General features: G+C 28.4%; 1 protein-coding gene across 1 annotated transcript in view; it reads left to right on the forward strand.

Moving 5' to 3' along the window:
* GRIK2 (glutamate ionotropic receptor kainate type subunit 2) overlaps positions 1–17,076 on the forward strand; it is a 561,852-nt gene that overhangs the window by 417,837 nt on the left and 126,939 nt on the right. The window lies entirely within an intron of this gene.

Raw genomic sequence — 17,076 nt, forward strand, 5'->3', positions numbered from 1 at the left:
TCACTTTTGTGATTTTTTTGGCAATTGTTAACTCTTTTTTCTAACTAATAATTGTCAAAAGTCACAATCAATTTTACTTTTCTTTTTCTTTATTCTCCATGGGGTGCTGAAGAATAATGAACATTTAAGAGTCATATAACTTATTAAAATGTACTATGATGCCTTTTTGGGCAGAAAGCATACTGGTTGTGTCAGTAAGCTATAATTGTGATAGAGTTTACTTTTCTTAATCAGAAACTAAAAGTAGTCCAAATCAGTATGATATAAGAATGTTTTCCTTATTTTGAAGATTTCTCTTGAACCAGACAGCAAAATACTAGTACTACTAATTAGTTTTACTAATTTATATTAATAAATCAGTCATAAGAAAAACCAAAGTGGTAAAACTTAAAAAATGGCTTCGTTTTATTGAAGTAAGGCTAATTAAAAACAAGCATTTTAAATATAAAAAGACTACCACTATTTTCTACATAAAATTGGTCTTTTTTTCAAAGAATAAACATAACACTATAAAAATTTGCCTTATTTTCTTGACATGTAGGTTTTATTTTAATCATAGAATCAGAAACTCTAATGCCTAACTAAAAATACATAGTTTTAATTTACATAATGGTCTCTACAACCTATGATATAGCTTAATCTATATTGCTTTTGCTACTTTATTGTTATTCTGGAAGTAGAAATTTGTAATCATTTCTCATTTTGCTTACCTCACTATCAAATTTCTAACAGATGATCATTTCAATGTGATTTAGTTTTCTTTTGCCTTAATTAAGAAGATAAAACTATCCCTCAGGACTCAGAACACTATTGTTACTCTAATGAGCTTAAAAGTCACATATTCATTATAGACTTTGAATTTTTATATTCTAACACATATCAAAAAGATAGCTTGAAATCTAAGATGAATTATAATTTTACATATCATTTTTTCATGTTGATAATATGTATAAAGTCCAACTATAAATATGTTTTTTTGCTCTATCTTCAAAATTAAATATTAAATATGTGGAGGAGAGGGTTAAATTGCATTAAATAATTTCTTCTGATCAATTTATCACTAAAGATATTTGGCCTTCTTTGAATTTATTATTTTTTCAATGAAGTTATGTATATTTTCCTAGCAGTACAAAAAAATTAATAAAAAAACAAAATCAACAATAGAGGCAGAATAATATTTTTATATATTTTGACATATTTACTTTGTCATATTTATATACGAATGTTTTTGATCTATTTATACATAAATTTCATACAAATTTATAATATTTCACCTAATTGGTTCAATATTAACACTTGAGTGCTTCAAACAATTATCATTTACATTTGTCGAAAAATTTGTTTTGGAACCATATATACATGTAGCATTTGTAGCTCTGTGATAGATAGTGTTAAAATATGCATTTGAAGTTTGGAGTTCTCCCCCAGAAATGGAGAATTTGGCGTAAGAAGTTCTTAAGTTTTTAGCTCCAACTTTTTTTCATGTCTTATGAAAATAAAACAGCCCTCTTATTTTCAAGCATCTTTGAACAAACTACATCTTTTTATAGTGACCAACACAAGCAATCCTGTTTTATATGTATTCAGAGATATGAGTTCAAGGATGACAGTTCAAATTATTTAGTGACTGGAGAACTATGAAATCTGCCCATAGGGCAAACAGAAAAATAAATAGTTCAAAGTAAAGAAAAAGCCAAAGTATAGAAAAAAATCTGCAGGTACACTTGTTTCTTCTTAATTAAATTAACAAAATTCCCCAGGTAGAATATAAACAAAGCCAGGAGGAGAAGTTTCTGAGAATTCTGAGGCAATAGTGTGGGCATCAATCATGCTGAAGTAAATCTAACTGTAGTTTCCAAAGGATTTTAAACAGAGGCGATTGGATTATTTCAAATTCACATTAAAAATTTTAGACAGTCTCAATCTTCTCTGCCTAAATGTTCTGAAATTAGATTCAAAAGCAAATACTGAAACATCTGGATTCTTTCACAGCTTAAAAATACATTTGCAAGTAGAGGTATGTAGTATGTATATATGCTTATCTAACTTTCAAAATATTTCTATACCTCTCACTTTGATAATCCATCAAATAATGTAATAATATAAAATCTATATAATTTTTTAGCTCCAACTTTTTTCATATCTTCTGAAAATAAAACAGCCCTCTTATTTTCAAGCATCTTTGAACAAAGTACATGTATTAATTTTACTCAAAAGAAATACATTGGATCATCCTATTTGAGAATACAACATTAGCTGGGTACCATTTTTCAGTATTTAATTTTTGAAATATTGTTGTTACATTTTGTCATTAGTTAACACATTAACGTATTTGAAAATGATTTTATTTCAATATTTTATTTAATGATATGAAAATATTCTCATATACTTTAAAAATTAAGTGTAAATTCTTTATTTATGGGCAAATTAACAGATAGACTGGTAAATAATAAACATATTCTATATTAAGAAATAATATTAGATGTCCTTGGTAAAATAATACATAATATAAGAATAAACTATAGATTCTTTCAGAATATTTTGTTCTTTCTCAGTATTAAAATAATTTTGTGTAAATATGCCATTTTTAAAAATTCAGTAAAAACTCAGATTAAAAGATAATTTATTGGCTAGAGTCCATTTAAATTTTACATTAAAACTCCTGAACAAAATGAATTTATATAATTAAAATCCACTCTGACATGATATTGAATTATTGTTACCATGGAAGAAGTTCATGATGTACAAATAAAGACGAAATATCCAAGTTTCAACTGTAAAACTTAATTGCCATTCTAATTTAAATGGAATCATAATATTTGTTATCAAGATAAGTGTAGCTTTTTTATTTTACCTATCAATAAATATCTATTGTCTAGGAATGACATACATTGGAATATTTGATAGTTATCCTAAATTTTTGTGAATACCATATATTTTAAATATATTTTCCTAAAAAATGGCTTGTAACATATTTCACTGAAGAAAAACATATAGCTAACTGTAAAGGAAGTAGAGCATTAAGTAGATTGTTGTTATCATTAGAATATTAGATTTAAGGCTTATTGAATTATCTGCTATATCATAGTATTAACAATACTAATTTTATGATAAATTAAGAACTGATCGTAATTGTTAGAATTTATGTTTTTTTAAAATTGAATTTAAAGGTAGTTGGTGATTGTGATACCTTTTTACCTTTATTTTATAAGAAAAAGGTAATCTAAAAAAATGCTTAGCAAAAGATCTAAATTTTTTAACCAGTATTAACAAAGATACTTATGGTCTTACTTATTTTGCTGGTATGGTTTTATAATCTGTGATCTCTTGCAAACAGTCACATTATTGTTTATAGCATAATGACATAACCAACATGCTTGTCTGAATTAGCCAAGAAATCTTATTTAAGAGTAGAGATGAGCCCAAGAGTAATGTGTTCTAGACGTAGAATGGCCTTATCCCAGGTATCCTAACAAAAGCTCTTGGCTGACAGAGGGTTAGGAAAAAATCTTGTCCATGATTTGTACTTAATCATAATTACCCCTAAACTTTTCCCCCTCTTTCTATTCTTTTTTTCTTTGACCTAAGTATATTAGCATAGAGATGTCAGTTAGTCATATAAAAACTGGTTAAGGAATACACGCTTTACACAAATGATGCGATATTTTTCACCTTGCTTCAAATATTTTCTTTATTAAAGAAGAGATGATATTGATACAATAAATACTATTTATAAAATAAGTCAATTTAAATTCCCATAATATTAGAGAACTTTTTTTTTTCTTTTAATCATAGTTGTCTCCAAGACAACCAGAGCTGTTCTGAAATACAGCATGTAAATCCTGGTCTAGGATTCTTACTAGTTTGTTATACAGAGATGAATGACTGAAAACGAAACTTAAAAGAGGGGAATAATGGTACACACATTTCCCTCCAACAGGATTGATGTGAGCTTAATAATTATTCCTAAATATATGAGAACACTACATATTTTATTCTGAGATTGGCATTTAAAATTAAATACAAATAAAGTCTAGAGAAGAAAAATAATACTCTACCAAATTTTGTAGTAAGGATATTATTACCCAGAAATTTCTTAGGTTATTTAAATGAACACATGAATATGGTCAAAATAGGAAAAAGAGTACAAGAAGGCAAGCAATATTTACTAACCTGGCCTTCTTAGCAAGAAAACAAATCAAGGAATATTCACTGTTATTAATACATAACATTAGTGTTTCTGAGTAAAGAAGAATATAGACATATCTTGCATGATTTTACCTTGAATCACTTTACATTGTTTTTAGAATATTATCTATTGTATTATTGAAGTAGGCAGCAGAGTATGGTATCCTTAGAATCTTCAGAAGGCTTTATTATTATAGTGACCACAAGGACTGTCTTGACATGTTTTGGCTCTAACATGGTCATGGTCACAAGATGACAAGGCTCTTGCCTTACTGAGTGTCCTTATACTTGTAAAAGTATTCTGTATTTCTCTTGGAGCTCAGAGGTAGAGGTGTTCTAAATAGAGTGTTCTTAATAGTATAACCGAGTTTGGAAAACCATGTCCAAAGTGCTTATATTAACAGTTTTGATCTTGATTCCTGACTAGTGTGCAATAGCTTTTATATTCCTGTCACAGTGATGGGTGACATTTAATGTACAGTGAAGGGCAACAATGAATTATTATGCACTTGGAAATGGATTACTGTTTTGGTGGGATGTTCAATGTTAAACTAATCTGCTGTCAAAAACTGTTGTCACATTGAAATGAAACGACAATTTTGTTGTGCGTCTTGCTACCAACTTGCCCACCTCTTATTATAAAACCATTTCACTTTTACCTTTCCATAACATAATTTTAGATATATTTTACTTTTATTTTTTTTAGCCATTTCTTATTTTACTCAAGTAAATTGCAGGAAAGCCTGTCTATTATTCTTCTTCCTATTTAGCAATTTTCCTAGAATCTAATGAATATATGTTTTGAAATAGTGCTGTTTTGCTAATATACCTTTCACACATATGAAAGTGATTGTTAATATTGATTATATTAACAAATACCTCAATTATGGACCTTAAGGTGAACATTGATTAAGACTATATGCACTTTCAAACTATGTTTCTATAAGAGATGAGGTTACCTATACATTAATATTTTTTTCCACATAATTTACTTGGTAAATCCATTATAAAATAATTTACTTCTTTATTATTTAATAATGTTCATGGTTGCAAAGTAGATAAGGAATCACTCACCCAGAAAATAATTTTTAGTTGGTATAATTAGTAGAACCAAACCAATTGAAACTAAGTTGAATTAGTGACTTTTTTTTCAGCTATGGTAAATATGGTATTTAGATAATTGAGGTAGATGAGATTTTAGCTGAAATTATTTGTACTGGCATAAAGGAGAGCATTTCAGTCATCATGAGAGAAAATAAATATATTTTCCACCTCTTAATTTTATAATCATGCTAAACATTTATAAGAATGAAAGATTTATGAAAAAATTGAATGAGACAAAATTAAAGTGCTCTTTCTGTAACCTGTAGTCAAATGCTTGTTGGCATATTCTTTTAAAGATAATTCTACTTAGTATATTTTATAAGTTTCTACCTCTATTTCCAAATTATTTTTTCACATAAAATATTTTTTTGATTGTTAGGACAAAATTAAGTATAAATACAAGAGCAGAAGTCTGATTGCTTTATTTTTCATATTCTATGGATAAATTATTTGCCTCTGTGTCTTTCCTTTCCTCTAACACCAAGTTGAATTCAAAGAATTCAAAAGCAAAAAAGCAAAAAAGCAAAAAAGCCGCCTTTCTGTCTAGAAGATGCAAGTATATTCACTAAATACCTTGGCTAGTGAGCTTCTGAAAACTACAGTCACCCTATGATGATTTGTTTCACTTTAGAAGTTTCACAATATCTAGATCATTGATCACAGAAACTAATTTTAATGAATTACAGTATATAGATTCACATTAAGAAACTTAAGATGCTAAAAATTTGACTGTTTATTAAATTATTATATTTGCTAACAAACAATGACACCTCTGTTCTTAATGAATTCTTTAAGGAACATGTAATTATGTTTTTAAGACAGATACGCAAGTGCACGTGTGCACACACACATACACTCACAATCTCCTGATGAGAAGGAGTGGTTTTGTAAGAAATTACTTTTTTTCTCTGAATGATTTGAAAGGGTGTTATGATTTCTTTGGCAGTTGCCACCATTTTTAATGAATTAATTCAAGTTGAAAAACTAATAAGACAAGAACAGTACTGTGAATGGCTGGTTTCTCTTCCTTTTTATTTTTTACTTTCTTTTCCTCTTTTTTTTTTTCCATAAGAAAGCAATTATTTGAGGTGATTCTTAAGAAACAACAAGATAAAGAGAACCAAGCATTTTTCACCAAGTGATGCAGTTTTCCATATTTTACAGTTTCTAGGTAGCTACTCTTCCCATTGCTGCAGAGTACTGTGAATTGTGTGTAAGAAGCTATCTACCTAGCTTGTTTTGTTTGTGTTAATTATGAAAAAAAAATTTCAGTTCTGTTTATTCATAGCACCCAGCAAAATGGTCCCCTTGGACTTTTGGAGGTAGGATTTTTAGTCACCTAAGAAAGGTCTTCACAATCCAAAACTATCACAAGAATGTTAGTGTTCTCTTTTACAATTTTAACAGTGTTTTTTATGAAATATTTTAATCTACAATGTCTAGTCAAGAGAGGCGAAAGCTTTTATGTGAACGTAGACCTAGAAATAGTGGAATCTGTGTAGGAAGCCAGTGAAACAAAGATAATGAGGAAATGGAATGGTTATTAGGGTTTTTTTTTTTCTTTCTCTATGTATTTGCACAGGGTTGAATACTATGCTTAAAAAAGCAGTTGCCTTGAGAAATGTAGAAAAGTAGCTCAGTTTTTTTTTTTATTTTTTATTTTATTTTATTTTTTTAAGGTAAGCATGACACTTGAATTAGTAAAAAAATTTACCAAGATAAAGCTGTCCTTTTGTTGTAGATTCTTTGGTGTAAGAGTTCTTTCAAATGAATGTTTTTCTGTATAGGCTTGTGCTGGACTGATGGGTCATGTAGAGGCAGTCATTGAGAGAGAAAAGGAAGAAAACTAAAACATATAGCTTGTCAACAATATTGAGGTTATATTTAAGGACCATGAAGAGATTAATTTATTAGCTTCCCAAGAACGAATAGACCACATACCCCTGGCAAATGAGATTAGAGAAATTTAATCCTTTGTTTAATTCTATTATTGTATTTTTTATAATTCTAATTTATGTTCTAAGAAAAGAAAACAGATTTTGGAAAGGAACTTGTAGTACTTGGTTCTTTTTGACTATCATATTAAATTCATCTTTCACTTTTTCCTTCTAAGATTTTATAAAAAGTAAAGTTGGCTGCCTTTTTATTTTTAAAGAATGCCGTATTAAATATTTGTACTACATATTAGCAGTATATTGTCTTATAATAAAAAGTGATAATAAGATCAGCTTATTTACCTTAACTTAAAAAGTATGTTTTTCTCTTTAGATGTGAAAATAAGAAAGCTTAAAACATATTTCCAATCACTTGGATACTTAAACAGGAGACATTAGCAAGTTACGTATGTGCAGATTTGCCTTATAAATCTATTCTCTAGAAATGATAACTTTCCTCCCATGAAATTTACTAGCTATATGTAAAAAGAATTGCATTGCATTGTGAGTTTCCTGGAGATTCAAACTGCTGCTGATGTTGTTTTGATTTTTTTTTTTTTTTATAATTCATGGGTGTGGGAGAAGTATCATTAATATTAAATGAAAGTATATGGATGTAATTTTTAGTGGTAATTTATGACTTTATTTCTTCATGCTATGTAAAATAATACACTCTATCCAAATAATTAATGAGTAGGAGATATAGTGTCATCAACCAATATAACTTCATTCATTAGAACATGTCACAACACCTTAATAGCTATAATTTTTTACATTCCATTACATAATTACATCACTCAAGTTAAATCGTTTTCATATCAATCCTGTTGGGTGTATATACCTTTTTTTTTTTTTTTTTTAAGGAAAACTATCATCGTTCACTCCAATAGCAATAGGAATTTCAATATGATATTGGATAGAAAGAGCTCGTTAGCATCTATTTTTGCATAAACAGAATTAGTAAAACAAATGACAACTCTAACTATTCTATTGATTTTCAACCCTATAAAAGTGAACTTATCTCTGTTAAATTATATCAATTTTATAGCCATTATTGAAATGTTCTATGGAAATCCATAAATTAATCTCACGATCTTTATGATGGGAAAACTTTATTAATAAAGATATTATACACATGTACATTTTAAAACTAAAATTATTCTTTCTATTTTGTCTAATTACTATGGATTGAAACATAATTTGAGTTTCATTATCTTATAGCATATATAAAATGTAATTCCTACCTCCCTACCTCCACCTGCATCCTACTATGCTATTCTTTATGAGATGTTTAACCCTAAATTAATTATTTTAAAACATTTCCCATTTTCATGTGACTTGTCTGACTACTTCTGAGATGATGAAATGAAATGAATTTACAATAGATTTTTCTATTAATATGATGGACTTAATATTTGAAGCAAAGGTGAAATTGTAGGTTTTGAATGTTACTGGCATGATAAACATTATAAAAAGAATAGGGCTACAACTGTCATCTAAGTTGGTTCAGAATATGCACCTGAATATTATTTTAACATAATAAAATTAGGTAAGTGTTTCCCTGCTTCCCTTATTATTATTGGTACTGAGAATGGGGGTGCTGGGAGGTGTGTTTCAGTACAAGTTTAGCAATTCATTAGACTGAAGATATGTTTTGGAAACTGGTATGAATAAAGTGATTTTACCAAAAAAAAATTGAAAATAGTGAAAATTTTGCTTTTAGAAAAAGGTGCAAAAATAAGATCCACATTCAGGGAAATGTATGTTGATTTCAAAATTTTTGTATTATTACTTCAATTTACAATTAGGGCTTCAAAATTTTTAATCAGGAAGATAGTACAATTAATCTTTAAAATCTTTTTTCTGCCAAAAATTTAAAAATATTTTTATCTATATTCTTAATTCAGATATTCGAGTTGAAAACAATAATAGTGAATGCTTTCCAAACATACTTCAGGTGTTTTAGGTACTAACATGCAGTGTCTATACTTAATTTTTAAGTATTTTATTGATATATTTGATACAATAATTTCAAAGGATATGAACTTAAAAAAAAAGAAAGCCCACAACTCATTAAACCTTGTGAAACTTTTATTAAAATTAATTTTATAGTTAAATATTCAATAAGAAAAAAATTTTAAGTGCTTCACGTGTTTATGGTACCTGATTTGCTATTTTTATATAATCCAGATATTCACATATTAGCAAAATCAGTTCAAATGTCCAAGAAAATTAAAAACTAAAAATACTAGAAAACTAAACGCTACTTTCTAATGCTAACTTCAACTTCTTGTTGGTTACATTATTTACTTATTGAGGGTCCATTTTTTAAAAGCATAGTCTGTTTCATTTTTCAGTATTAGCAACCACATGACCACCTGACTGATCTGAGGACAGTCTGCCTTGAGCCTTTTAATACTGGACTTACTACTTTTAAAATCCTTAGCAAGTGTGTTGCAAGCTAAACACTTGCTTCTAACCTGTAAGTCTAAGAGAGAATTCTTTCAAATGTAAATTATGCAATTATTGTCTTTAAAATAATTAACTTTTGAATGGTACTTCATTTGCAAATAAATAAGCTATATTGATTAAAAAAATTATTGATAGGATGTTTTCAAATGCAGTGTCAATATGTGGACAATTTTCCTTATTATTTCCAATTTAAAGCCACTCTTAATTTGGTTAGACAATTAGATGTTAAATAACGGTATTAGTAGCTATTTAATGAGACTATATAAAAGCTACCGTATAATTTTCAAAATAGATTCCAGCTTTAAGTGTAGAATTATATTTTTATTTTATATATGTAAAATTAAGTGAATTTTATGGTAAATAAAATAATACAGTTCCTATAGAAATCTTAAAATGAACAATAAGTTATTATAATAAGGAGTTTTTTATTTCATATGAATAAAAATAATCTTAACTAGTATAAAACTTATGTAGGTTGCAGTATACCATTGTGACTTAATTTTATTTTTTTTAAAAGTATTTCTTAGGAGAAATGTAGGTCACAAGGATCGAAAACCAGCCTATTGTTGAAGTAAATTTCCTACATCGGATATAAATTTTAAATTGGAATCAGCAGGAAGTCCTACATTTTGAAGATATTTATTATTTATTTTTTTGTTGTTATTGCTTTGTAGATGATAGTGAAATATATATTTCCTCAAGATTATATTTTAATATATTTAATCACTATTTAAATTTATCATTAATAAATTATAAACCAATGGAACTGATCATTGTTACCATCTCATTAAGCCCTTCCGATCCATTCAGATTTACTAAATAATATATTTAATAGCATATTATTGTAGGATTCATATACAGATATCCCTGTACTTCACTCTGTGTAAATCTGATGACCTTCTGTTACTAAAACTACTGATTAAACAGTGCCAGGTTAATTAATGAATAATGTAAAGCTAAAAATTTAACATATATAATGTGTATTGTTCAATGGTGTGATGGTAATTATTTAATAACTGGCTATGGCTAAGAGAGAGGCTTTCATTTGTAGCAATTGCCATTTTTTGTGGTATAACTGCTACCACTATGGCCATTATCAGGCTGCCAATGGAGTCTCACTGAATGTGGAGTTGGGAAGATAGGTGCAAAATTGGCTCTCCCAAGCCAGTAAGAGCCAGCTCTAGTATACTATTAATATATACCATGCTCAAATGAAAGGAAAATCATAGATCATAGAAGTGAACAGCCGTCCAGATGGAATAAGTTTATACACCTCTGCAGGGTGTATCAGAAAGATACGGGAAAGTTAATAGTAATGTAGAGACCTAAAGCAAAAGTGAAGTGTTGAGCCTTTAGTAATAAAGTTAGAACCTTTGAAGTGATTCTAAACTTAAATACCAATTTATCTTTTCATTAATGAAAATAATTTGATATTTAAACAATTAGCATATTTTTGAAGTTAACTGTATATTAAAATATATATGTAGAAAAGGAATACACTAAGAAAAACTATAGCTATATGACAGTCTCATGGAATGAGTCAGTGTGGATGCTGATGTTTTCTGAATTATTGAGAGTTTATCATTAAGTTAGAGAACTTTAACTCCTTAAATGGAAAATATTTAACCATGAAATGGTCTTCCTTGATTATAATTTTTAATCAAAAATTCTAAAAGAAATGTAATTTTCTGAGATCATTCAATAACAATGTTATAAACATCAATTAATGTCCTCTGATAGTTCAGTAATAGGTTCAGAGCCTGTGTTAGTAGGAATAGCTTCACATATAGATCGTGAGATACCTGACAGAACAATTACTTAAATAGGGGAATTACTGTTCTCATGGAGTCTTAAATTAGGCAGGGCAAGATTGAAACAGCTGCTAACAGGTGATATCAAGGATCATAGCACCTTCTATCTACATGCTACACTATTCTTAGACTGAGGCTTTCTTTCTCATAATTGCAAGATGGTGACTACAACTCCAGGCATCACATCTGTATCCCAGGCAAGAAAAGAGAAAGGAAAATGGGCAAAAGACATTTCCTTTTAATTCAAAAAGGAAGTGCTTCTTATATCAACATCTTATTGGCTAGAATTATTTTACCTGGCTATCCCAAAAGAGGCTGCAGATGTGAGTTTCTTTTATCTGGATATACCGCCACCTCAGTTCTTTTGTAAATAAGAAAGATGTTATTGGTCATGTAATTGGCTGTGTCTTAAATCGTGAAGTAATGTTTGGCCACACATGAAATTCTCTCAAATTTCTTATTTCAAGTGTCCAGTTTTGAAATTTTCTATCTTATCTGTTATCAGGGTACCTGCATCTAAGCAGCCTGAAAACTCCCTTCCTATTTCTTATTTTAAACTAACATTCTCTTTAAAATAAGTTAATGAAGTTTGTTTACTAATATATAAAACATAGGTGTAGATATTATATATTTTAGATATCTTTTGTACTTTCTATCTGGTCCTGGCCTATATTCTTGAAACATGAATTTACCAAATTAATTTTATTATAAGAAGCATGACTTGTTATTCTAATATTACCTTAAATGGCACTATCAATGTACATTTTCAATCTTATAGAAAATAACCCTGGGTTATTTTCGATATAAAATGGTTTAGCACACCCATGCTTTCTTTAACTCTTCTAAAGCAATGAAGAATTTGGAGTAAAAAAATATATATATTGTTTACTGTGGTAGTCTTCATAATACTCATATAATAGAAATGTATTATAGCGTATCATAGGACAGCTTTTACAAAACATCCTATGCTAAGCTGTTTCTAGGGGGTAAAAATTAATCCAACGGTATTCTATTGTCAAATAAGATTATAAGAACTATGCTCTAGATCCTCCACTTGGAACTTCACTATTAAAAAATTAAAGGCTGTGAAAAGTCTCACAATAAAGAAATCTAAGTATGTTAGTTTATCTTAGCATTTTCCAAACATTTTCCGCTATGGGACTTTTTTACCTCTATAATCTCTACATTATCTCTTATTATATGTTTTCTATCAATAATGAAACAATCTGCTGAATCAAAGGTGCAAAGCATTTCTTTAATGTGTAAGTTCATTTAAATTTTTTGTTTTCATCATACAAATTCCATATAGATTAAATCACCTGAACAAGACTGAGTTAGCATCTATGCCCTGAGTCCTCATGAAATTATTATCAGTGTTCATTTTGCTAATGTGCATGGAAAGTAAAATAGTGAATGTGAAAAAAAAATTAAATTTAATTATGAAATTTAAAAATTTACTTCCATTTAAAAATGGTGTGATGATAACTTATTATATTGTGAACTTGGTTAGAAAATCAAATTTTGCTATATAATAATCAGAAACACCCATTGAATATTTAAGAAAATGGTTCCTTATATGCATTAAAAGTTATAAAATAATTATATAATTGGAAAAAATAACTTATTTTAGAATAATGATAACCCTAGCAAATACTTGGAAATTATGATCTGAGAAAAAAACATATGGCTTAAATAAATTATAGTTTTATTAATAATATTACCATGTGTGCTAAAAGAGAAAATATTTTGCAAAAGAGTTGATAATTTTGTGTTTCTTGCAAAGATGAAGTTATCTATTCTTATATAAATAATCAGCACTCTAGGTAGATAAATTATGTAGATTTTCATTTCAGACATAATTTTGAAGCTTTATATTTTTACGAGGTTGTACTCTTTCTGTCAGAATCTTATATGTCTAGCTTATGACCTACATTCCATAAACAGAGATGAAGGAGGTCACTGTATTTTAAATCTCATTTATATATTAGACAACATCAAATAATAATTATTAATGTTCTAATTCTATATGGGATACAAATACTGTAAGTACAAAAAGCCAGAAAATAAGTAGTAAATTCAGCACACGTGAGCCTACGGTGTTTAACACTCAGTTATAGTGATATTGAAATGGCTTGTCTAGGGACAACCAGCAATTTTTATCTACATGCTTCTAGTTTGCTCATCTTATGCAGGTTGGACAGGTAGCAATTTTGAATGGCTCATCTTAAAATGAATGCAATTATCTGAGGATTATATGGTCCATCCTGCAAGGCATTCACTCATTTTAATCTTCTGTTTGCAGCCTTATAGCTATTCTTATACACTCTCATTCATAGTTAATAGAAAGTATTATACTTTAGGCTTTAGCGTATTTCAAATAAAATATGTTTTTAGATAAAAGCTTCATAAATGGCAGCTATTCTTTCTCAAATTTAGACCAAATATTTGTTTCTTAAAATAAATGATGGTATACTAATTACTAACTTTGTGATCATACAATGGTATGTACTCAAAATATTAAGTCTATGATGATAGTTTGTAACAAGATTAAGATTATATAAATTCGGATTGATTTCTAAATAATAATTCATCATGATTTTTTCGTTCAGTGATTTTTGCAATTTTTGCATTACCTGAAAATTATTCCAGCTAGCTCTATCAATCCTCTCTCTCTCTCCAGCCATCAGTTATCAATAAGTACTACCCATATAAATCACAATATGAAAAATATATTTCCTTATGTATTCCTCATTTATAATTCCTAATATATATTTAACCTACCAGTGACTATACTTAATTTCAGAAAAAGAAGGTAAAACTTATTTTTTAAGTTTCATTAAATGAGAAAGTGTTACATAAGTCAGTTACAGTTTTGTGAATAAATATTCTGGATGGTAAAGATGACTTTTTACTACAAAATGCAGCAACTAGAGACAATAATTTGGTCTCCTTAACTCATATGTGAAAATCTATTCAGAAATTTCATTCTATAATAAAATAAATACAAAATATTCATTTAAAAATCCAATTTTTTTGAGAAAAGCTATAATTTTTCCTTTTATTTTTAACCTGGACATTTTAAAAGAATTTTGTGTGAAAGCGTTTCGTACACTCTTTAACTCTTGAATTGTAATCATAAAGTAATCATAATTTATCTTGTGTCTGTATGTATATTTTAAACCTTGGGTTAAAGACTGTCAACATCAGACAGTAAATACATTTACTCCCAAATTTTGAGTACCCACTCTTGGGTACTCTCCAATGACTAAGCAATGTGGAGAAATACAAACTTAATGTGTTCCCTCTAAATGGACGGATTTAAAATTTAATTTTGTAAAAGCACAGAAAGACCTGGGTAAGTACTAGATAATAATAAATTAGTCCATCCAGAGATAGCACTCTAAAAGGCATAAAGGGTGAAGTAGATTCTCCAAAAGCACAAAATCTGGACAGAGCATGCTCAAGAAGTTAGAAAAGAACAATTGGAATTTTAATGTTAAGCATTGTCTACAGAAGATGTCATCCAATTGATATATTTGTCTATAATGTATCTGGAGGCTATTTGCCAGACTACAACAAATAATGATTCCATTTGTAGTTTCTGGCTCTCTTAACCACATGTTACTTACCCGAGATTTGATTTACTGGCCTAATAAACATTAGTGAATGTTAGTTTACACTAGGAACTGGTAGCACAGCAAACAACACACTGCTTTTGATTGTTATTTTTTTCTCATTTGTTGTTTTAAAAACCAAACACTGTATAGTCATTAAATTATGAAGAAAGACACAAAGCACTATAGTCAAAGCAATGAAATGATTAAACCTTTAAAAATTACAAACAGATTGCCCAGAATTTTCAGTATAAAGACAAGATTATTACATTTAATTCTGAAAATCATTCAAATATAATATTTTGAAGGCAGATATATAAATAAATATGTCAATAATATAAAATATTAAGGAATATGATTTAGATATATAATCTTTAAATAAGACATGGGGACACATATATGTTATTTTATAATACAATGTCACAAGTTCTTGAAACACTTAAATAGAACAAATTAGATTAGTGGAATGACAGAAACTATGTCACTTAAGTGCATTAAGATATTTAGGAAAACTGAATTATATGTTTTAAAGCGATAAAAGTACATATACCATATCAAATAAACTAATCTTCTATAAAGTTCTAGGTCTGTAGCTGATCAACAAAATTTTAACATATAGTCAATGGGCCCTCATGCTATAAAAGAAGAAACTGATGTCTAAAGACACAAGGCAACCTGACAGAGGTCAAATATTAATCAAAGAACTAAGCCAGAGTGCTAACAGCTCCCAAAACACCACAGCATTAAGGCAAAATTTAGCCTTAACAGAACACATTAACAGAACCCCACTTTCACAATTATAATTGAAATTCAAAGTTTAAAGTCTTAAACTTGCTGATTTTTAATAGGTAATACAGCTAACAATGTGTTTAACAATTTTGCATATGAACCACAATCTTGATGATATTTAATAATTTAGATATTTAATATTTTGAGTTATTGCATTTTGATCTTTTTTTTCCTTAGAAGCCCTTAAGTGGTTTTTAATCTTTAAGGCCTGACTATACCATAAATTTAGAGTCTATTAGCTAAATAGTATTAGGTAATATGCTACATCCTACCTTGTCAATTAGTACCTCATTTATTTTTTGTCATTAAATACATCCTAATTTAATGTGCATCTTTCATTGTTCTCAGAGCCATGAGAATTTTTTATTTCTCTCCCTTCTTCTGCTTTTCTCATGTTCTGTTTAATACTGAGTGCCTGTTTCTGAATTCCTCCTTTCTTTCTGTTCTTCCTGACTCTCAGTCATAGGTCAGAGCTTTTTAGCAAGATTTGGCCACTTTTTCTCAGTCTTCATTCTTTTCTTCACTGTAATGTTTGGTACAGATCTAATTTAACATCCTCTGACAATTACATTTATTATATTGTCTCTGATTTTTTTAAAGTAGAAATAAGGTATATAAAACTAGGCTAGATACATTAAGAAATCTGTGTTATTGTGTGAAGCTTCCTTACACACCAATATTTATTAAATTAGCTCTTTTTTGTTTTTCATGTAGTTTTCAGGATATGTGAGTGCCATATCTAAGCTAATTTGAATGAGGTAAGATTTTGTTCCAGGCAATTTGCCTATTTCTTGATTATTATTTCTTTTTGGCACAGTTGAGTATGAATTAAAGTAAATATTGCTTACTTATAACATTTCGTTTATGTGAAAATTTCAGGAGCCTTAAGTCAATGTTACGTTAAGGAGGAGGAAAAAAGAAAATATATAATAGCATTTAGTAGAAATAGTGAATAATTATATAAAATAATGTAGAATAATTTATTAAATTCACTATCATTCAATTAATAAATTTGCAGAATATAATATACTTAATAAGTGACTACATTCATTCAAGTAAAAGCATTCTTACGAAGACAGAGATAAAGAAAGAATAGAAATAGAGACACACTATTCACAAAATATACCAGATGCAGACAACTGGAAGAAAATTAAATAAAACAAT

The sequence above is a fragment of the Pteropus medius genome, unplaced genomic scaffold, assembly GCF_902729225.1.
Source record: "Pteropus medius unplaced genomic scaffold, Ma_sr-lr_union100, whole genome shotgun sequence".
Classification (NCBI taxonomy): Eukaryota; Metazoa; Chordata; class Mammalia; order Chiroptera; family Pteropodidae; genus Pteropus; species Pteropus medius.